The sequence below is a fragment of the Choloepus didactylus genome, chromosome 8 (genome assembly GCF_015220235.1).
Source record: "Choloepus didactylus isolate mChoDid1 chromosome 8, mChoDid1.pri, whole genome shotgun sequence".
Taxonomy (NCBI): Eukaryota; Metazoa; Chordata; class Mammalia; order Pilosa; family Megalonychidae; genus Choloepus; species Choloepus didactylus.
Genome location: NC_051314.1, coordinates 96,318,348 through 96,342,073, shown reverse-complemented (window position 1 = coordinate 96,342,073; position 23,726 = coordinate 96,318,348). Strand labels below are relative to the sequence as shown.

At 35.6% G+C, this 23,726-nt stretch overlaps 1 protein-coding gene and 1 pseudogene across 3 annotated transcripts in view; both read left to right on the top strand.

Moving 5' to 3' along the window:
• Positions 1-23,726, top strand: part of CNTN1 (contactin 1) — a 391,770-nt gene that overhangs the window by 8,132 nt on the left and 359,912 nt on the right. The window lies entirely within an intron of this gene.
• On the top strand, positions 15,219-17,653 carry LOC119542844 (annotated as a pseudogene).

Sequence of the window (23,726 nt, the reverse complement as noted above, 5' to 3'; positions counted from 1 at the left end):
ATATCATAAGACATACAGTTAGATATGTCCCTATAGATCAAGTTTTGTTATTCTGTATATAGGATATTTCAGTTATTATTGAGGTTGTGAAACATTTCAGTTTAAATGGATCCTAAGTTGTCTTTATGAAATTCAAGTGCTAAAAACCTCTGTGCTTTCATTGTTTGTAATTTTTATTGTCCTAGCCTTTCAATATAATATGTGGTCATGCAGGGCAGAGTACAATATTAAGTATTCAAATAGATGTAGATTTCAATCTATATTCTGGTACTTACTTGATATGTTATCTTGGTAAATTTGCTCAACTCTTATTTTCAATGGTGTCATTTTTTAAAATGGGGAAAGTTGACATGAAAATAAGTTTGTTGTGTCATCTATCATCTGATTAATTTCTAGGTTTGATTCAGGTGACTTGGCTGGTTAGTCAAGTGCCTCATTTTTCTCATTTGCCCAACGCTGCTTGTTCTTCAAATAGGACAATTTTCTGTCATGAGAAAGGGTCTGTCTCCTTTGAAAAATCTAAAAGTAGGCCCTTCTGTTACACAGTCAAAGAAATGATGTGAATAATACTTATATATTTCCTTCGTTAATTATATATTGGATTCGTAAGGAGGAGGGGAGGTGTTTGGGAAGGAAGAGAGAGGGAAAGGGAGACGGAGAGGAGAGGACGAACATGGATCTATTGTGTGTTGGGGCCTGGGGATAGAGTAATGAACAAGTCAGACTTGTTCCTTGACTTCAGAGACTTGTAAACTACTGGGGAAATAGATGGATAAAACGATAATCCAAAACTATCTGATGAGTTCTTTGATTCAAGGAGAGCCAACGTGCTAGGTGGAATACTCTCTGCCAAGGACCTGCGAAGACCTAGAGACTGAGGAGAGCATGACTGGTTCAAATGACTGAAGAAATCCAGTATGTGATGGACATAGACTATGAAGTGGCAAGAAAAGGAGCTGAAGAGGGGAGAATGGCAGATCAAGGAAGGTCTTTGAAACTTTAAAGAACTATTTTACTCTGGGACCAATGGTTTCAAGCAAGAAAGCAATTTAATCAGATTTCTCCAGTTTTTCCTTGAGAATTTAATAAAGTAAAACAAGATACTAGATATGAAAGGTCTTCGTAGTTAAAAAATGTTAGAGCAATTAAGTTAAAGCTAGATTTGAAACAACATATCCAGATAAATTTTGAACTTCTCTCGCCATGAAAGTGGCAGGCCCCAAGCTCCAAATCGTCTCTTTTGATCACTCTAATAATTGTTTAATTTTGGACTTCATTTTGCTGCAGGTATAAAAACTCTCTCCCTTTGCATAATTAAGAAAAAGAGAAGTAAATGTACTGAGTCATATATTTTCATCATAGTTTTTTCCACAGCTTCTTGGAGAGTTTGATTTCTGCCAAAACATAACGTATCTTTCTAAAAGCCATAGTAGTTCACAGATGCCCTGGGCTTTCGGTTTCATCCTCAGCCCCTGCTGAGAGCACTACTATGTTTATTTTTAAAACAACATATGGTTTCCCATTTGCAAATAATCGTATTTGTTATAGGGACATATAAAACAGTCATTTACAGCATGACTAAATCACACACACACAACAAATGTCCAGCAGTACTGGGTTTTTAGAGATGTGTGAAACCAAAATATTTTATAAAGTGCTGTTCTCTGAAACTTCTGATGCCTGACATAAACAGACTGAGAATTTTTTACTTATTTATTTGTGTATGTGTGCCTGTGTGTATGTATACATATAAATACATTTGTAAGTATTTATGTATGTATTTTTACTGCAGTAAAATAATTTGTACAGCGAACAAAACTGACATTTCGTCTTTCCTAAATGATTTTATTAGTCTTACTGAAATGGGCTCATAAAATCACTACTTGGAATGCCAAAAACTTACACTTGCAATAAAAATTCCTATATTTTGATACATGGATAAAATTATATACTGAGAAGTCACAAAGAATAACAGACACAGAGTGAGCGTGAATAATTTCTTTTTGGTTTCTTCCTTCTCTCTTCTTTTAATGCCGTCATTGTTGAGGGAAGTGTCAGGCTGAGGTATATCATTCCTTTTTCGAATGTCCAAAAAAATTATATTTTGCAAAGCCAGCAATTGTCTATTATTTAATTCATTAGAGATTTAAAAATTAAGTCATCCTTTCCCCCAAATGGATTTTGTTTCATCCAGAGAATAGTTTTCTTCACAATTGCTTACAATGTCTATTGTCTTGGCAAGACCACTTGAATCTTTATTGTGTCTGCTTCATTATTGTTAAGAATCTTCTACTCAGTTTACATATGCTCATCTATTTCATTTAGACTAAATATGCTGATGTTTGAGATGGGGCAAGGGCAGTGAGTGATATTTAGTGATGAAGAACTATTTCTTCTACACCAGATCATAATTTTTTTCAACAATTCTCTAATAATTGACTTTAGATAGAATTCTGGACCAAAGTGATATCTATTTTTGTACCTTTGATACTTTAACAAGATGGAAAGTTTTATGTGTGGCTGCATTGAGTAACTAGTAAACATCTGCTTATCTTTCAAGATTACTCCATACCACCTCCCAGGAAGCTTCTTCTGGCCTGACTTTTCCCGAATAGATTAGCCCCAATGAGCCCCTCATTTTTGTCCCCAATGAACCCCTCAAAAACTTTTTCAATAGCCATATATCACCTCATTACCCATACTTAGATTCATGTTTTCCTTTCTTTACTAAACTGTAAGCTTTTTTGGAATAGAGACAATAGAGAATATTAAACTTTAAAAAATAAAGATCTACAGTGCCTAGAACACTGCTTCACTTAGGGATGCTCAGTACCTGTCCTTTTTATAGATGAACAAAGGAACGATTTTAAAAATATTCTTTTGGAATACTATTCCATATTTTTTAAATGCCAGAGAAAGACCATCAGTTTACTAGCAGATGCTCACAGATCTTCCTCAGTGTTGGTAGATATAATAATATAAATGATCGATGACAACTGATGTGCTATAGGTTAGTGGTTCTCAGACTTTACGTTTCATAAGAATTACCCTGGGGGAGTTTATTAAAAATGAAGAATCCTTGCCTTCATACCTACAAATTCTGATTCAGTAGATCTGAGATGTGACCTAGAAAACTGAATTTGTAGCAGCATCTCTGGTTCTCCTCAGACTACCTTTAAAAAACAAAAGTTTATGTCTACATAGATTGATGTAATGCTTATACCTCACCACCACATACACATGAATATAAACGCACACACACACACACACACACACCTGCTCAGACTAAAGGATTGCTTTTAAATACCTCAGTCTCAGTACTATATCACGGGATTACTACTTCCTATCATTCAGTTCACTGCTTTTCTCCTCTTACTTTTTTGCAACCATTATCAACCAATCAGGGCATCCCTTTCCTTTACTGTTAATACTAACTTATTTCAGTGCATAGAATTATCTAATCTTTTAATCTTTTGTTGTGCTTGGACTTACATGTTTTCAAATAATCATGTGCTACTGAGTTGTCTTCAAAGAAGGTGTTTTATTGGGGACGAGGAGGGAATTTGAAGGGGAAACAGTATTTTGGAGACTTCATTTTTCTAGGTGACCTTTGGAAGGATTGTCTCTGGATTGCTAAGAATTTTAATATGTAAAATTTTTATATGTAAAATTGCTAAGAATTTTAATATGTCAAATTTTAGTATGTAAAATTTTTTTAGCCTATGAAATTTTCAAGGTGACTGGGAAATAATGAATGAGTTATTTATACAGCAAGACCGAAGACTGCTTGCTCTAAGTCTTAAATAAGTGCTAACAAAAATTGATGTATTATTTAATGTTAGCACCTCCAGTGATTTTTTAATCCTTGGTTACTTTTCTTTTCTCAAATAGAAATTGCATTTATGTGCTGGAATTTTAAGTAAAATTTGACATTAAATTTTTCTTCCATTTATTTGATTTTATATTACAGAGAAATTATGGTCTATTATTCATGGCTATGCTTTTATTTTGCAAATCCAAACTTCATCACCAGGGTTTTCTATTAACATTTGCACATTAACTATTGGTTCCTGGCACTATACTGAGAATTTTCCACTGAATACTGTATGATAAAAGGTGGCAGATATGAGTATAGTGACATCCAGTTAAAATGTTTCTTGAGTACCAACTGTGAAACAATTTTGTAAGTGTTAACCAAATAATGGTTATTATTTGCCCCTAAATTTCTAGGAAGAATACTGCAGAACAAAGGATTTTCCTTTAGGTTCTTGTTAATGTGCAGGTAAGGAGACAGTCTTACTGGTCCCAACAGTTATTTATCTTTTTAGATTTCTTAATGTTATTCATGTATATGTTAGTTACTTCTATTTTGAATTCTAAATCCAGCCTTCTTCCACAACTCTTAATGGAACATCTTCTGGAAGATGACACTAATACTTAAGGTACAAAAAAAAAAATCAATGGATGACAGATGCCTTAATTAATTAAATTTGCTTCATCTCAACACATCTCTACCTCTACCCTTTAAACCTCTCAAAGAAAGAGGAGTGCCTTCTCTTTCCTAATTTGAATCCCTCTAATCTGTATCCTGGATCTTGCTTGAATGGATATTTTCTCTTATATGCTTCCTTCCCAGAAACTCCAATCTCATCTTTCTAATTTTCCCCTGCCTTCAAACTTCTCATTTCTGTTTTTGACACTACTGTCTTTTGTAGCTGCTCTTTCTTTTTCCTCTTTCCTTTTCCAGAAGTGCCTGTAGCTTCAAAGTCTTTGACCTTAGCAACAGCGATATATGTTTATCCTTTCAATTCCTTGTGACAGTAGAGGTAAACCAATTTTGTCCAAGTCTTCTTTCTCCTTCTGTGTTCTGGATCATATCAATCCCCACATTTTTAGGAGACTCACTATATTGATTATCACCCGTCTCTTGGATCTCCTGCTCTCCCTCTCTATTGATTTCTTGATATTAGCATTTAAAGATGTCTCATTTTCTTTTATATTAGAAACAATGGAGGACAAAATTAAACAATCAAAACTCTCTTCAAGTTCTTGATTCCCACAGGCAATTGCAGTCATATTCATTTCTCCCCTTTTCCTTTGAATTTTTTTTAAGCATTCACCTGTGCCTTCTTCACCATCTCTGTGACTTCAATTAACTTTCTAACCTCTGAAACCTAGTTTTTTTACCCCAGGAATTTCAATAAAACTGCACTTTACAGAGTCACCAAGTACCCCTCAGTTCCTAAATCCAATGGACACTTGTCAGTTATCTTAGGTAACTTTTGAGCAATATTTTATGTTGTTGAATTTTCCTTCTTGGAATGTTCCTGTGATAGTTGGTATTATTGCTCAGCAAATATTCATTTCTCTTCCACTCCCGCTGTTGATAGAACGTACTGCCACAACAGTTGAGGTTGGGCTAGGTCACATGACTTGCTTTACCCAATGTAATACTACTGGACGCGAACTAAGCAGAGATTTCAGATGAGCATCTGTGGTTTGGCTTGATTCTTATACCCTGTTATCTGCCACAAGAAGCACATATGCTGGGAAGCTGCTGCTCCAAGGTGAATGTGGAGACGTGAGCAGATATTAATTAAATACAAGGTTAGAGCCACACCCAGCCCAACAGCCAGCCTCAAGCTTTGCTGGCCCTGTCACACTGTGGTCCCATGAGCAAGAAAAAGAAATGCTTGTCGTAATTCACTGAGTTTGGGGATGTTTGTTTTGCAGCAGTATTGGGCAGTAGCTGATTGAGAAAACTCCATTCCATCTGGGATTCATGACACCATCTTTTGATTTTTCTTTTATGTCTCAGAAACTTTTGTAGTCTTCTTCCTCTAGCTAGAAGTATTAGTGTGACTGAGGTTTCTCAATTTATATGTACTTACTGTGAGAACTTATTCCAGTGATGGTTTTGAATGGTGTATATAACTAAATCGTAAACTTCAAACCTTACCTTTCCCCTGTATAGCAGAACTATCTTTTCAAAAATGCAATGGGCATCTCCAGTTGGTGGTTTTACAAGTGCACAAAACAACCTCTGCAGAACACAGTGCCTCTGTTCCACAATCCATCACACAATCAACCATCAGAAAAAAGAATTTCTGAAACTGTTATGCATCATCATTACAAAAATTAATTACTATAGTGGTTTTCATTTACTGCACTCTTGCTTTATGTATCTATATGCATTATCTAATTCAATTGTCACAACAACTCCATGGATTACACATCATTATTCCAATTTTGCAATGAGGGACATGAAACCCAATGAAATAAAAAACCTGCCCAACACCACTAAATAGTAAAGGGCTGAACAAGGTCAACTGCAAATCTATCTGACTCCAACGGCTATTACTTTAACTGCATTACTACAAAACTACCTACTTATAAACCCTTCTGGGATACTTAATCTAAACGTAAGGGCCAAACTCCCCATTTGTTTTTTTTGTTTGTTTGTTTGTTTGTTTGTTTTTGTCAAGGACTGCATGCTTCAGGTACATATTACCCAACCAGCATTAACTATTATAGCTCCCTAAAAAGAAACTTCCTTGCTTTCCTCCAAACCACCCCTATTGCTTCTGTGCCTTTGTCCATGCTAATAATTGTAAATAATGATGCCTTGTCTCTTTCACTTCATCCAAATTCTCCTCTTTTCTGGTGCACTTAATTAAAACTTAAGGTTTCTGTAAAAGATTTCCAGATTATTTCCAATCATATTGGTCATTTTCTTAAACTCCTATAGTGTTTTTTTTTCCTCCTAATCATATCAACTAAGATTTATTGCAAATTACCTGTAAGACACTGACCTTAAACATATAGAAGCTTTAACACTATATATAAATAGTACCTACCCCAAGGGAATTTGTAATTCAGTTGGAATTATACAAGTTAAAATATTACTAAAATATAATTCTTATATATTATTTCATAGTTTCATATTCCAGCTAGTTGAATTACCTTGAACACAAAGGCTGTGTAGTCTTCCAGTTATGTCTGTCTCAACACTAGTATATTCCATTAAAGTTGCTAAGTGAACTGAATCTTTTGTTAATCTCATACCATTGCTATTTCTTTTATTACTCTCTTGGAAAAAACCATTGAAGTGATTTATATCTAGAAAAACATTTCTTGTCTACAAATCACACATTTATATGGTTCATGAGAGTAATTATAGGAATTGATTTATTTAGCATAAATTTAAATAACCTTAAAATTGGCCAAAAGCAAAGCTGCAGTCCCAAGGAACTTATTTATCATGGTCATTATCAAAATTGTTTATATGATACTAAACAAAGTATGTGAAAAAAAAAACCCAAAATATTTACTCAGTGGTTTCTTTATGTCAATAATCCCTTGACTATTTGACATATTCTTACAGATTTGCTTTTCTATTTATATGAAATGGCATAACATGTAAATTGCTTAGCACATTTTCTCAAACAAAATAGCATTTGAAAAATGGAAGTGATGGTGAAATCATGCTGTAGATGTTATATATTTAAGGTCCTATCATATTAAAAAACAAAACAAGGTCATAAAGCTCAGGAGAAGAAAGTCAGGGAGACAAAGATCTCACATGTGCATAATAAAACAAAGAAAAAAGTAAATAAAATGCTGAACCCTAAACCTTTGGACTTTGGATACCCTGTCTTTTCTACTTTTAGTGCTTTAGTTGAATTTACTATTAAATGGCAGAATCATATTATATTTTTCTCATATTTCCAAATTATATCATTCTGCTCTCTTTCTTATAACCAAAAGGAACAATTTGGGGCCAAGTGACTTCCATGTGTAGTCAGCGGGATTCTTGTGATCATTACAAAGTTCGTTTTCTCCTTGACTGCTTTATTATTATTATTTTTTTAATCTTCATTTTATTGAGATATATTCACATACCATGCAGTCATACAAAACAAATCGTACATTTGATTGTTCACAGTACCATTACATAGTTGTACATTCATCACCTAAATCAATCCCTGACACCTTCATTAGCACACACACAAAAATAACAAGAATAATAATTAAAGTGAAAAAGAACAATTGAAGTAAAAAAGAACACTGGGTACCTTTGTCTGTTTGTTTGTTTGTTTCCTTCCCCTATTTTTCTACTCATCCATCCATAAACTAGACAAAGTGGAGTGTAGTCCTTATGGCTTTCCCAATCCCATTGTTACCCCTCATAAGCTCCATTTTTATACAATTGTCTTCAAGATTCATGGGTTCTGGGTTGTAGTTTGATAGTTTCAGGTATCCACCACCAGCTACCCCAACTCTTCAGAACCTAAAAAGGGTTGTCTAAAGTGTGCGTAAGAGTGCCCACCAGAGTGACCTCTCGGCTCCTTTTGGAATCTCTCTGCCACTGAAGCCCATTTCATTTCCTTTCACATCCCCCTTTTGGTCAAGAAGACGTTCTCCGTCCTACGATGCCAGGTCCACATTCCTCCCCGGGAGTCATATTCCACGTTGCCAGGGAGATTCACTCCCCTGGGTGCCTTGACTGCTTTATATGGTAGGAAATGGGAATGATTAATTATGGCCTTCCTCTATTGTCATAATTTGGGATATTAACTAAAAATTTCAGGTTTGTCCACATATGAATTCAAACATATGATCTAAAGTCAATATAAAAGATTTTATATTAAATCAGCTTTTCTTTGGATTTTCTATATAATAGGTTTCTCTAATTAAAAGAGTAATTGAGACGTGACTAATACATAAGCTTCTTGTCTGTTTGAAAGTTCTCCACCAATAGATACATTAAATATTTTCAGAATTTCAAGAAATAGGTATTCATTTTAAGCATTAAGTAAACCCAGGCAATTTGGGTAACACAGGAAAAAATGGAACTGATTCTCCAGAACCCTAATTTCTAGTTAATGGGTTGGGGGTAGCAACTGTAAAATCTTACATAAAAGCTCCCATATTACTGAATTATAGTGTTCCCCTAATCCTCCCTTTCAATCATAGCTAAAATGTTGTTCATTAATGAAGTTATGTCTCCCATCTTTATTAGAAAGTGAAAAGATACAGTAAGGTATCTAATTGATAATCCTTTATCATTGGAATGTTCTTATCTCTTCTATTTTTTCAAAGGTAGTTGTTGCCTTATATATTATTTGAATTAGGAAATGACACTTAGAGTCACGGTTTTCCTGCAGACTTCCATTTATTCAATTTTGAATTAGCTACTTACAGGACATCAGGGTTGCCGATTACTCTATTTACTATGAATCACTTTACAATATACACAGGCATTCATCAGAAAACAACCTGAAATACAAGATTTTATTTCAGTGAGCTGAAGGTGAGTGTATAATCTTAACATTCTGCATTGTCTGCAACTTCTGGATTTTATACTATCTAGCTACCAGGGGATTCTGATTGCTTCAGGGCCTGCTGAAACAGAATGTGCCTTTGATATTAAACTCGATGTTCTGTATGCTATCCACTCCATCAAAAATGGACTGCAAGTGCCTTGTTTTCTACAAAGGAGGTGGGTTTTGATCATTTCTGAGCAGAATCTTATCCAGTCCTCATGATCATTCTACAGCTGATTGAATAAATTCCCTCTGCATGAAAATTATTTTGTAAGCATTTTGTAGAAAAATGAAAAATGGATACAGAAGGGAATGAGATGAGAATATAAAATTTTATTTGCCTAATTTAGATATCCTTTAAGCCAGTGATTCTCAAACTTGAAGGTGCATAAGTATCACAGGAGTAACTTGTTAAAACTGATTCCTTGAACCCACCCCAAAGTTCTTGACTCAGTAGATCTGGGGTGGGGCCAGATGATTTTCATTTTAACAGGCTCCCAGATGATGCTGATGCTGCCCATCAGAGAAGCACGCTTTGCAAGCACTGCCCCAGGTAACCTTCACACCAAGTCCTCTTTGCTTACTAGTAACTCTTACCTTCAGAAATGATAATCATTCCATGAGTATCAACTGATAGAAGGGAAGTATGATACAGCTTAGTTTATTGTATAGGACTGTGTTACATTAGCAGAATTCTTTGCCTTGATTTAACATTACTATCATAGTTTTCCTTACTATCAGAGAAAAACACTAGTAATCTTCCAGGGCCTGATTTGATTACCCTTGTGTTGGAGAAAAGGGTAATCTTGATATACTTGTTGCTTTTAAGAAATAAATCTGTGAGGGTCTCAAGTTTTTATTACAGTCAAACTTGAGGGAAGCCAGTGGGACGGCCCTGGTCCTTTCTCGTTAACAACTGAAGTCAGCCTCTTATAGTTAAGTAAAGTTAGAGGATATTGCTAATAAAATCATTGTTGGGATTGAATGTAATTTGAACCCATGAGATTAGGGATTAAATACCATAGATGCTTCTAATATTTTGAAAATCAAGATGGTAGCATGGCTTTGAACCTTAGTTGCATATTAAATTCACCTGGGTAATTGTAAAACTGCTGCCTGAACCCCACCATTCAGGCATTCAGGTTTAATTGGTTTGGTGTATGGTCCTCACAGGCATTTTTAAAACTCCCACCAGTGATTCTAATTTGCTGCCAAGGCAAACAATTTAGACCAGACACTATTCTGTTCCCCACTAAATCTTTGGCAGTGTTGGAGTATAGGGAAATGGATAGAAGAGAATGGTTAAGGAGAGAAGTGCAGACAGAAAGCCAACCACAATTTTTTGAGACCTACTTCCATATATAGACACATAAAGGTATTTTTATAAATATCTGTAAACCTCACAACAACTCTTCAAGATAACTATTAATTAAGAGCTCCTTTTTTTTTTTTAATGTAAAAGGAAAGAGACTTGAAAAAAGGGATGTAGTAACTTTCCAATGACAACAGGTTAGTAAATGGAGGAATGGCATTAGAATGCAGGTCAAGTGGCCTGCCCTTGTCTATTTCCTTGCAGGGGTACTGGTATACCTCTTTCTCATTATTATTATTTTTATCTAAATACCTTGAGAAGATAAGAGACAATTCTAATAAATGTCAAAAAAATTCCCCAGTACCATATGAGGAACAATATATCCTTTAGACTATAGGCTTAATATATATGATGAGTAAAAGTTTACCTATAGTACCAATCTGTTACACGTGGGCAAATAAGAACACTTCTAGAGATTGAAACACTAGCTGCATTTCCCAAGCATGTCTTGAACTCATGGGCTTAGCCTGAAGTGAAAAGAGCATTTGGAAAATAGATAATTTAGATTCAGAATGTGACCATAATTATTGCTATGACTATACCTGAGAACCAACACTGATCTCCTCATATCATTACAAGGAACAAGATCAGGAAAAACTCTGATACTCAGGAAGAAGTGGACCACATCAGAAGGGACACTAGAAATATTACTTTCTGTCTTCTCTAATCTTAAGGGACACATGTACAAATTGACCCACTTGAAAATGAATACATATGACCATCTTAAACATATGTGTTAATGATACCATGCAATGGGTTGGCTTAAACAACAACAATTCATTGGCTAAAAGTTTTGAGGCTAGGTGAAGTGCAAAATCGAGGCATTGGCAAAGGTGATACTTTCTCCCTGAAAACTGGTGTTCTGGGGCTGGCTGCCATTGATCCTTTGTCCTTGGCTTTTTTGTTCATGGCAATGCACATAGCAATGTCCTCTCCCTTCTCCTCTGGGTTCCATTGACTTCCAACTTCTGGCTCTTCCTGTGGCTTCTCTTTCTGTTTCCAATTTCCTTTTCTTTTAAGGAGTTCAGCCATATTGAATCAAGACCCACTCTCATTCAATTTTGGCACACCTCAACTAATAACATCTTCACAAGTCCTATTTACCAGTGGGTTCACACCACACACATTCCCTTTGTGGGGGACATGGTTCAATTCCCAACAAAGATTTATAATTACAAACTCTTTTAGATATGTTTTGTACTCTGATTTAAAATAATGGCTTATATATTTATGGCTGTACACAAAGCTTTATGTATATATTTTTATGTAATTCTCACAGCCAGCCAGAAAAGTTTTGCTTTGTTTTTCTCCTGCTTTATAAGATGTTCACAAAGGTGAAGTAACTTGCTCAAGGTCATTAACCCAGTACCTCTGGTGCCTGAGATCGAAACCTAGACAAATGTGAATCTTGACTTAGATCTTTCTTCTCATCTCCAGTGATTTAAGAGTCACTTTTTGAGTTGAAATACAGTAAAACCATTAATTAGAAGCAGTAAATATATAATTATGCATATGAACAGTGAAATATCAATAAAGGACATCCATTGAACGAACTAGTAAATAATAAATTCATTAAGCTAAAGGGAATATTGAGCTATATTTCATGTAAAGAGTTTGGACAATATCTGGCATATAGTATGGTTATTATATTCTTCACATGCAACTTTAAAATAAATAACTTTGTTTTAAGGTCTGGAATAAACTCATCTGAACTTGAGCTAGTCATGCAAGTTAATATTTAAAATGACAGTACTTCTGCTTATCAGCTGGATGTTAGTAGTCACTACTATAAAATCACCTTCAAATGTACTTCTTCAAGTCGATTCTGTTGTTTATTTGAAAGAGTGTTATAACTTTATGAGGAATATGGTATCACAACTCTATATAAGAATATGGTTTGGTTTTTCTTGTATTGGTTTAAATTGATGCCTTTAACATTATTAGCACAATTAGATAAAACTTCTTTAAGCACAGTGCATCTTGTAGATTGGGGAATCTCTTTCAGTATTTCTCAAGCCATATAGGGGCTACCTGTGAAGTAATTGTGCCTATGAATTCTTGTAAAATTAGGCTTGTCATACTGAGGTCTGTATTGATCATTGTTTAATCAGCTTTAAAGTGACTAAGTACAATGAGATTTCTTTGTAAATAGGTTATATATTTTATCTTTCAAGGAGAAAGCATCTAACTTTTTAAATGAATGAGTTATAAGTACAGTATATTGTTTTAATTTTTTCTCAGTATTTATTTTTACATGTGGAATAGAACTTATTTAATCTGTTTCTTTTATCCTATCTGATAGCTATCTTTTTTTAAAAGCAATGCGAATTCTCATTTTGAATCAAGAACAAGCTAGATGATTTTAAAGATACTCCTAGGGTTATAAAAATTTTTCAGTAACTTCTTTGATAACCCAGAAGGCTTCCAGGCAACACTGAGGTTTGGCTTCAGTGAAATAGCATGTTTTTAGAGCCCGTTAGTCTAAATCTGTCCCCATGGACAAGATTCAGGACTCTGGAGGAGAGGCTGAAGCATCCTGAGAGCCCAACATGTTGGAATTGTAATTTGATAGAGTACAAGTGAAATTACTTGTTTAGAGTGAATAAGTGGTAGGGATGGGATCTGAACTAAAATCTGATGGACTTTGCACCTTATCCTTCAAACTTGTTCCAGGGTCTACTGTTATCTATATATGGACAGGCTGTTTTGTTCATTTCTGGGCCCTGGCTGTCCATGAAAATTGGGATTTCTTTTCATCAGAGTAAAGTTTCCAAAGGTGTTCTTACTTGGTAGCCTCATTGTATTTTATTTCCCTCCAACTTGGATAGTGTAAAGTGTTAAATCTTTTAATAGAGGCTGTTTGAGATCAGCACTGTCTGATTACCTGCGTATTTTTACAGCTGAAAACTTCTTTTGAGCATCATACAATTAAAATTAATTATATGGTTATTTGTCCCTTGAGGACAGAATTCTTGCTTATTCAGTTAGAAATAATGTGATCAAGATGGAAAAGTTAACAGTTGCTGATTCATCACATGGAATAATGCATATTTATGGTATTTTTAATAATATTTGAGCATGCTTAATAAATGAATAATTTGTGAACACAATAGAAAGATGCCATGATATTCATTTTGATTTTAAGATAGAGGATAGCTATATTATCAGAGTAAAGTTTTAGGAAAGTTAAACCAGCTTAATCATTAAGTCACCATAGAATTATTTTAGCTCAAGAATTTGCTATATAATTATATAATTTCTAAACTATTTTATAAGCAACTACTAAATAGCAGTCCTTCTTAACCTGATCATCAGTCATGTAACAGAGTACTAAATATAGCAGTTGGAAGAAGGGAAGAAGTAGCTTTTATTGAAAAGAACATTCAACTTAGAATCACGACCTAAACCTTGACTGTATTCTGTGTGAAATTGTGGAACTCACCTTATCTCATTGTGCTTCGAGATCAATAAAACACATCATTCTTACTTGCTTAATACACTCTTGCATGGTTCATATGAATGCATAATATGCTTGATACCTAACTGTAGGGGCTCTTAGACCACAAAGCAAGTATTTGTTAAGTGTTTTTCAAGTGTCAGTCACCATACTAAAGTTAAAAGAGTAGAATATTGTTAAAAAATATACCTCGTTGTTCTTAGTACTTTGATAGTCAACAATGTGGCTTTCTCCTTGGCCTGTTCTACTCATGAATCTACTATATTTTGGAAGGGTTTGTTAAATTGTTGTTTGTACTCAAATTTATCTCAAAAGTAGGTCGGGGTCAAAAGGGAAAGTTTAGAAGAGCGTATTTATTAGCAATGTTTTGGTCTTTTCAGTTCTAGTTTTTTCGTTGACTTTCAAATCTTTATTTCACAGTGTACTCGTCTCATTGTTAAATGCCACAGATAGATCTCAATCTAAGTACTGGCATCCATTCCAAACTTATGTGTCTACACACATGCATATATGGAATCTATGAAAGTAGAGTAGTATATAACAACTGGTTTAGAGCCCAGAGTCAAATAGCATTTTGTTTGTGTACCTATTTCTTTTGTGTTTTTGAAAATTGAATTTTATTTCAAAGTCAAAGGCAATGTGGTTTCTGGGTAGTTGAATCCTATTATAAATATCTTTGGAAAATCAATAACCCTATCCAAAATTGTTCTTTTTGTGTAATTATGCATAGATTTGAAAATAATCTTTCAAAAGATTATTGAAATTTAAGTCCAGTTTTGATTGTAAGAATTACAAACCAAGGAAAATACATTTTTTGCTCTTTAAGAAATCAGTAAATTGCATTAGTTGATTCTTCTCTCCAAAGCCCAAGCATTACAGCGTGTCTAGATGTACTCATTTATCAAGATTATGTGACAGACAATGATGCTTACGTTAAGCAAGCAATACTTTGTATCTCGTTCCTGGTTCAAAACAATCTTGAGTGTTTCAACTTTTCACTTTTCCTTTCACATTTCCTGGCCCAAAAAGTCAATTAAATAAGCTACAGGAGGGAGAGAGAACCATGATGCTGGACTGGATGGAGGACAATCTCAACCAGACATTCAGATATGCTTTCTGTCTCTGCTGCAAAGAACTCAACCAGGTGGGGACATGCACTTTTGCTAAGCTGATTTTCAAGGACAGGCCTGAACATTAAGATGCTATTCCAGAGTTCCTAGCCCAGCCACAGAAAATTCTGTTCATCGTTGATGGCTTTGATGAGCTGAGATTCCCCACTGGGGTACTTATTCATGATATATCTGGCAATTGGAAGAAACAGAAACCAGTGCCTGTCTTCTTGGGTACTTTGCTAAAGAGAAAAATGTTCTCCAAGGCAACTCTACTGATCACCACACAGCCCTGGGCTCTGAGAGAGCTCCAGCTCCTGGTCAAAAACCTGCTCATCATAGAAATTGAGGGGTTCTTAGAGTCGGACAGGAAGGCATATTTCTTAAAACTCTTCAAAGATGAGGAGCAAGCCCTGCAAGCTTTCAACCTGATGATGAGCAATGCAGCTTTGTTCGACATGGGCTTTGCTAGATTGTCTCTTCTTGTTTGGCACTGCAGATGGAGAGGGGGGAGAACCCCACTCTGACCTGCCAGACACCACGTCGCTGTTCCTGCATTTCCTCTGCAGTCAGTTCACGTCTGTCACCTGCCCCCATTGGTACCTCCAAGCCTCAGTGAAGGCTCTGTGTCTCCTGGCTGCCCAGATCATTTGGACACAGACATTGGTGTTTGATGGAGAAGACCTCAGGAGACTTGGGGTAGAGGAGCATGATCTCTGTCCCTTCCTGGACAAGAATATCCTTCAGAGGGACAAAGACTGTGAAGGCTCCTACTGCTTCATCCATGTCAGTGTCTAGAAGTTTCTTGCCACCATGTTCTATGTTCTGGGGAGCGAGGAGGAAGAAGAGGGCTGCAGGTGGGATTTGGGGATGTAGAGAAACTGCTTTCCAAGGAAGAAAGGTTAAAGAACCTCATCCTGACCCAAGTGGTATACTTCTTGTTTGGCCTCTTGAATGAAAAAGAGACGAGCTGGAGACAACTTTCAACCGCCAGATGCCAATGGAGGTCAAACAGGAATTGCTGAAATGCAAAGCAAAGTCCATGGAGAATAAACCCTTTTCTTCAATATGGGTACGAAGAGTTATAATGTCTCTGTGACTCTCAGGAAGAAGAGTTTTGTGAAGAATGTAGTGGGCCACTTTAAGAAAATGTCTGTTCGCTTGACAGATACATTTGAAATGATGTATTCTTCATTCTGCCTTAAGCACTATCAAAATTTACAGAAAATCTCACTGTGGGTGGGAAAAAGGGAATATTTCTGGAGAATGATTCTGCATCGGAATTGCATTCTCAAGTTGAGAGGTCTCGGAATGATCATCACTGTCTTTATATCTGGATGGATCTCCTCTCTGTGTTTAGTTCAAATGTGAACCTGAGCTTTCTGGAAGTAAGTCAAAACTTCCTCAGTGATTGCTCGGTGAGGATACTTTATGCACAAATCACCCATGGCATCTGTAATCTCCAAAAAGTGGTGATTAAAAATGTCTCCCCTGCTGATGCCTATCGAGACTTCTGCCTGGCTTTCATTGGTAAGAAGACTGACACACCTGATCCTGGAAGGTAGTGTCTGGAGTGATATGCTGCTGCTGCTGTGTGAGACCCTGAAATACTCCAAATGTAACCAGCACTGAGGTTGGAATCTTGTTCAGGCAACACTTAGCAATGGGCTGATCTCTCCTTGAACCTCAAAATCAACCAGTCCCTGACATGCCTGAACTTCACATCCAGTGAGCTCTTGGATGAGGATGTGAAGTTATGTACGACTTTGACCCACCCAAAGTGCTCCATACAGAGGTTGTCATTGGAAGACTCATCTCAGAGAAGCCTGCTGCTAGGATCTTGCATCTGCTCTGATTGTCAACCAGAGACTGACACACCTGTGCTTGGCCAAGAATGATCTCGGGGATGAAGGGGTACCCCGACTGCAAGCTACGGACCCTGGTGCTGTGGTGCTGCAGCATAACAGAAGTTGGTTGCAATCATCTCTCAGAGCTTCTCCAACAAAAGTCAAGTCTAACTCACTTGGATCTGAGACTGAATCACATAGGAATTACTGGACTTGAGTGTCTTTGTAAGGCTTTGAAGCAGCCACTGTGTAACCTGAAATGTCTATGGCTGTGGGGCTGTGCCCTTACTCCTTTCAGTTGCATTGAACTTGCCTCTGCTCTCAGCACCAACAAGAGCCTTATTAGTCTGGGTCTGGGCCAGAACACCTTGGAGCATAGTGGAATAAAGATGCTGTGTAAGGCCTTGCAACTTCAAACTTGGACCCTCAAGTTGAAGATAGATGAATCTGATACCGAAATTCAGAAACTGCTGAAAGAGATCAGAGAAAGCAATCCACAACTGAATATTGAAAGTGGAAATCCGGATCCCAGGAAATGCTGACCTTCCTCTTGGGGCTTCCTTTTCTGAATCTTCCCAGAGTCATTCTTCCACAGAGTTATGGGTCTTCAAGATGATGGCGAATTTCATGAGTCCCCTCAGTCATAAGTTAGTTGCTGAGCTACATGTTATCTTTTTGTTGTTGTTGTTACATTTTTTATTGTGAAAGATACACACAGAAAACTTATGACTTTCAGAGTATGGTTTAACAAGTAGTTGTATGGGTGATTTCAAAGAATGTTATGGGTTACAATTCTGTTTCAGTTATTTCCTTATTGTGGAATAGAATATGTATGCGGAAGGTGGATAGCTTCAAAGAACAATTTAATGAGTAGCTGTGGAGCAAATTTTAAAGAATGTTATGGGTTACAGTTCCACTGTTTCAGTTATTTCCTTCTAGCTATTCTAATACCCTAGCAACTAAAAAAAAAAAAAAAAACTAAAAAAATTGATATAAAGAAAAAAATAAGCTTCATAGATGACAGCTCTTCCCCACCCTCAACCACCGCCCCCCCCCCCCCGCAAAAAAGAAGACATTCAGGACCAGCTTCCGTTTTCTCTTTTATGTTGGATCTTTATATAATGTTTTGAAATTTGTTATACTACATAAATAACTCTAAATATATAATCTTATTTTCATTGCCAAAGAGAAATGCCAGTTTGACTTTGATAATCTCAAAACTTAATATATTCATTTTTATAATACATTGCCAAAGGATGCTGTCTGCAGGACTGGGGCATAAGACATTAATCTGAGCTATGGGGAACAACAGGTGTCTCAGTCAGCTGACAAGTATCTTGTGGTGGAGCCACAGAAGGTACAAAAGAAACGCAGGCCCACATTTGCTTTATTGTAATTCTGAAATTCATTAGAACTCTAAACATGCAGTTTGTGACACATTACATGACAAAACCTGATCTGAAGAACTCATGTGGTAGCAAAATCTATTCAGAACTGATTTGAGGCAATTTATACCTTAGTTATCCCAACTAGTGTGATTGTTCACTATTTTTGCTGAAGAAATACTGATGTCTTTGGTCACATATTCCTTTTCCAGATAGTTATATACTCTGTATAATCTTCCAAAACTCTCCCCAAAATCTGGGTCCAAAATATGTCTGTCCTCATGGGCTTTGGGAAAGAGATTGTGGTCTGTATTAGATATAGTCCTTGTCCTCAAGCAACATGTAGTCTTTTAGATGTGTGATAGGAAACACTGCCCTCAGTCAATCAAATAGTCAAAAATAGTTACTGGAAGTCTACTAGGTGACAGAGAATGTGAAATTGTGCTATTGAAACTAGGTAGAAGACACACACACACACACGCCCCTATATTATATGCACAGGATGTAAAACTGTGTTTTATTTATAATGTATAATATTACTTTTGTAGGACCTGAGAAAAATAATACTGGATTTAGAATAAGTCTAGTAGGGTAAAAGCTTTCAGAAATTACTAGAACTTGCTCTTTCTTTTCTTAAGTGTCTTTGAAATGTTTCTTAAAATAAAGCAGAAACACAGTCAATAAGGAAATCTCTATGAACATTGAAGGAAAAAGTAAATAAAGAGGTACAATTTTGATGAAAGCCGTACAGCAAGTGTGCTTTTCTTTCAATGTAAAAAAAAGCTGTTTTGAGGCTAGAGGAGTATAATAAATAGTTTAAGGCAAAGAATTCATTAGAATTTAGTTGGCTTTCACCTCTGTCCTTACTAGATATGACTTTAGGCAAAAGTCTGCTTCATTGTCTTTAAAATATTCATAATCAAAGTAGCTCCCACATAGCATTGTTAGAGGCATGCATTCAGTACCACACACATTGGAGGGTGCTTGGCACATAGAAAGTGTGCAGTAAATGCTACTTATTATGAAACTGTTCTCATCCATGTCCATGGGTTGAAGATATTCTTAGGCCATGGAATTCTATATAATTAATTCTTAGCTATTCATGAGAGTTATTTTCATTGCATATTAGATTTTACTTTGTTAGGATAAGTTGCTCAATAATCTTTTAAGATTTCCAATTTAATCACTAAAGCAGTCATCTGGTGAAAAAGCAACCTTTGGCTCCTTTAGACCTTCGTGGTTATTAGCCTAGAAGGCTCTAAGCTGACTCACACGGGACTTCTAGATTTAATTTCCAGACTTAGTCCAGAAAGCAGAGGAAATTAGAACTGACTAGAATATGGCTACATAGATATCATTTGGCTGATTGTATTTTTTTTAATTTTTTAAATTTATAAAAATTGTAGGTTTATAGAAAAATCATGTTAAAAAATACAGCATTCCCATAAACCCCCTATTGTTATAATCGTATAATTGATTAAGAATATTAAAATAGTACTATTAACTATAGTCCATAGTTTACATTAGGTGTATTTTTTCCCATATAACACCCTATTATTGACATATTGCATTAGTGTGGTACATTTGTTGTGATTCATGAAAGAATATTATTATAATTGTACTATTAGCTATAGTCCATCATTTAAAATAGTGTCCACTATGCTATACAGTTCTATGTATTATTTAAAAATTTTTATTCTAGTAACATATGTAGAACCTAAAATTTACCCTTTTAACCTCATTCACATGTACAATTCAGTGCTATTAATTATGCTCACAATATTGTGCTACCATCACCACCATCTATTTCCAGAACTTTAAATCAACCTAAACAGAAATTCTGTACAAATTAAGCATTAACTCCCCATTTTCTATCCCTAAACCAGGCCCTGGTTATCTGTATTCTAGATTCTAACACTATAAGCTTGCTTTTCCTAACTATTTCATATCAGTGAGATCATACAAAATTTGTCCTTTTGTGTCTGACGTAGTTCACTGAGCATGTCTTCAGGGTTCATCCATGTTGTTACATGTGTGAGGACCGCATTCCTTTAAACAACTTAATAATATTCCATTGTATATATATATATATCACATTTTGTTTATTCATCAGTTTATGGACATTTGGGCTGCTTTAATCTTTTGCCCATTTTGAATAATGCTATTATGAACATCAGTGAGAGTATCTGTTCAAATCCCTGTTTTCAATTGTTTTGGATATATACCTAGTTGAGGGATTGGCAAGTCTTGTGGTAATTATATGCTTACATTTCTGAGGAATGCCAGACTTGGCAGTTGGAATGAGTGTTCTGATTTCTCCACATCCTCTCCAACACTTGTAGTTTTTTTTTTTTTTTTTTTTTAGTAGTAGCCGTTTTAGGGGGTGTGAAATGGTAAGCATTGTGGTTTTTATTTTCATTTCCCTAATAGCTATTGATGTTGAGTATCTTTTCATGTCCTTTTTAGATATAAGTATATTCCCTTTGGGAAAATGTCTATTGAAGTCCTTTGCCCATTTTTAAATGGGGTTGTTTGTCTTTTTATTGTTGAGTTTTAGGATTTCTTTATATATTCTGGATATTAAACCCTTACCAGATATGTACTTTCCATATATTTTCTCTCATTGAGTAGGTTTTCTTTTCACTTTCATGATAAAGGCCTTTGATGCACATAAGGTTTTAATTTTGATGAGGTCCCATTTATCTAATTTTTCTTTTATTGCTTGTGCTTTTGGTATAAATCCAAGAAACTACTACTTGATACAAGGTCCTGAAGATTCTTCCCTAGTTTTCTTCTAGGAATTTAATAGTCCTGCTTCTTATAATTAGGTCTTTGATCTATTTTGTGTTAATTTTTGTATATGGTGTGAGATAGGGGTCCTCCTTCGTTCTTTTGCATATAGATATCCAGTTCTCCCAGCACCATTTGCTGAAGAGATTAATTGTTACCAATTGAGTGGACTTAGCAGCCTTTTCCAGTCAATTGGCTATAGATGTGAAGGTCTAATTCTCAACTCTCAATTCAATTCCATGGGTTGAGATGTATTGCTGACAGGGCGACGCAGGAATGAGACACGGACACAAAGCTAAGAGTTAAGGGAGCAGGGGGCCCACTTGCATCTCATGCTAAGTGGACACCAATGCAGCCTTGCTCCAGCTATTTATTTCAGAAGATCAGCTGTATATGCTAAAGGTGCTCAGGTGGGGGAGAGCCCACCAGATACTTATGTTTACATCAGGTGTATTTACATCAGGTGCATACTCTCTAGGTTTAAGACAATGGTAGTCACAAGACACACATCTTTACAGGGCGGGCCTGCATGGCATTCTATGCAGGCCTGCGGCTCAGCGTCCTAAGCCACCACCCCAGATATGCCTCAGGCAACATGGAAGACTCAGTTTCCCACGGAGATGCCTGTCCTTGTGCCAGTACCATGCTTTTTTGACCACTGTAGCTTTGTAATAAGATTTAAAGTCAGAAAGTGTGAGTCCTCCAACTTCATTCTTCTTTTTCAAGATATTTTTGGCTATTCAGGGACACTTATTCTTCCAAATAAAATTTGGTGATTGGCTTTGCCATTTCCACAATGTAGGCTGTTGGCATTTTGATTGGGATTGTGTTGAATCTGTATATCATGTTGGGTAGAATTGATATCTTGACAATATTTAGTCTTTCAGTCCATGAACATGGGCTGTCCTTTCATTTATTTAGGTCTTCTTTGATTTCTTTTAGCAATGTTTTGTAGTTTTCTGAGTATAAGTCCTTTACATTCTTGGTTAAATTTATTCTGAGGTATTTGATTCTTTTAGTTGCTATGTAAATGGATTTTTTTCTTGATTTCCTTCTCAGATTGCTCATTTCTAGTGTATGGAAACACTATTGATTTTTATTTGTTGATCTTGTACCCTGGCACTTTGCTGAATTCGTTAATTAGCTCTAGTAGCTTTGCTAGATTTTTTGGGACTCTCTCTATATATGACCATGGATTCTACAAATAGTGAAAGTTTTACTTCTTCTTTTCCAATTTGGATGCCTTTTTTTTTCTTTTTTCTTGCCCAGTTCGTCTGGCTAGAATTTCCAGCACAATGTTGAATAATAGCGGTGACAGTGGCATCCTTGTCTTGTTCCTGATCTTAAGATGGAAAGCTTTCAGTCTTTCACCTTGAGTATGATGTTAACTATGGGTCTTTCATATATATATGCCTTTTATTATGTTGAGGAAGTATCCTTCTTTCCTGTTTTTTGAAGTTTTTTTTATCAAATAAAGGATGCTGGATTTTATCAAATGCCTTTTCTACATCAATTGAGATGATAATGTGGTTTTTTCTTTTAATGTGCTATTGGATTCAGTTTGCTAGTTTTTTTTTGTTAAGAGTTTTTGTATGTATATTCATAAGGGATATTGGATTGTAATTTTCTTTTCTTGTAGTGTCCTTGACTGACTTTGGTATTAGGGTGATGTTAGTCTCATTGAATGAGTTAGGTAGTGTTCCTTCTTGTTCAATTTTTTGGATGAGTTTTAGCAGGATTGGTATTAATTCTTTTTGGAATGTTAGGTATAATTCACCTGTGAAGCCATCTGGTCCTGGGCTTTTCTTTGTTGGGAGGTTTTTGATGACTGATTCAATCTCTTTATTTGTAATTGATCTATTGAATTCTTCTATTTCCTCTAGAGTCAGTGTAGGTTGTTTGTATGTTTCTAGGAATTTGTCCATTTCATCTATGTTGTCTAATTTGTTGATATACAGTTGGTCATAGTACCGTCTTATGATCCTTTTTATTTCTTTGGGGTCAGCAGTAATGGTCCTCTTGTCATTTCTGATATTATTTATTTGTGTTTTATTTCTTTTTTTCATCAATCTATCTAAGGGTTTGTCAATTTTATTTATCTTTTCAAAAAACTGACTTTTGCATTTGTTAATGCTATTGTTTGCTTATTTTTAAAAATTCTCATTGTCATTTATTTTTGCTCTTCTTTCTGCTTGCTTTGGGTTTAGTTTGCTGTTCTTTTTCTAGTTCCTCCAGGTATGTAGTTAGGTCTTTGATTTTAGCTCCTTTTAAATGTAGGGGTGTTTAGGGGTATAAACTGCTTTCACTGCATCCCAATGGTTTTTGATATGTTGTCTCACATGCCTCTTTCCTTCATCTCAAGACATTTACTGATCTCCCTTGTAATTTCTTCTCTGATCCACTGGCTGTGTAAGTGTGTGTTATTTTACTTCCATATATT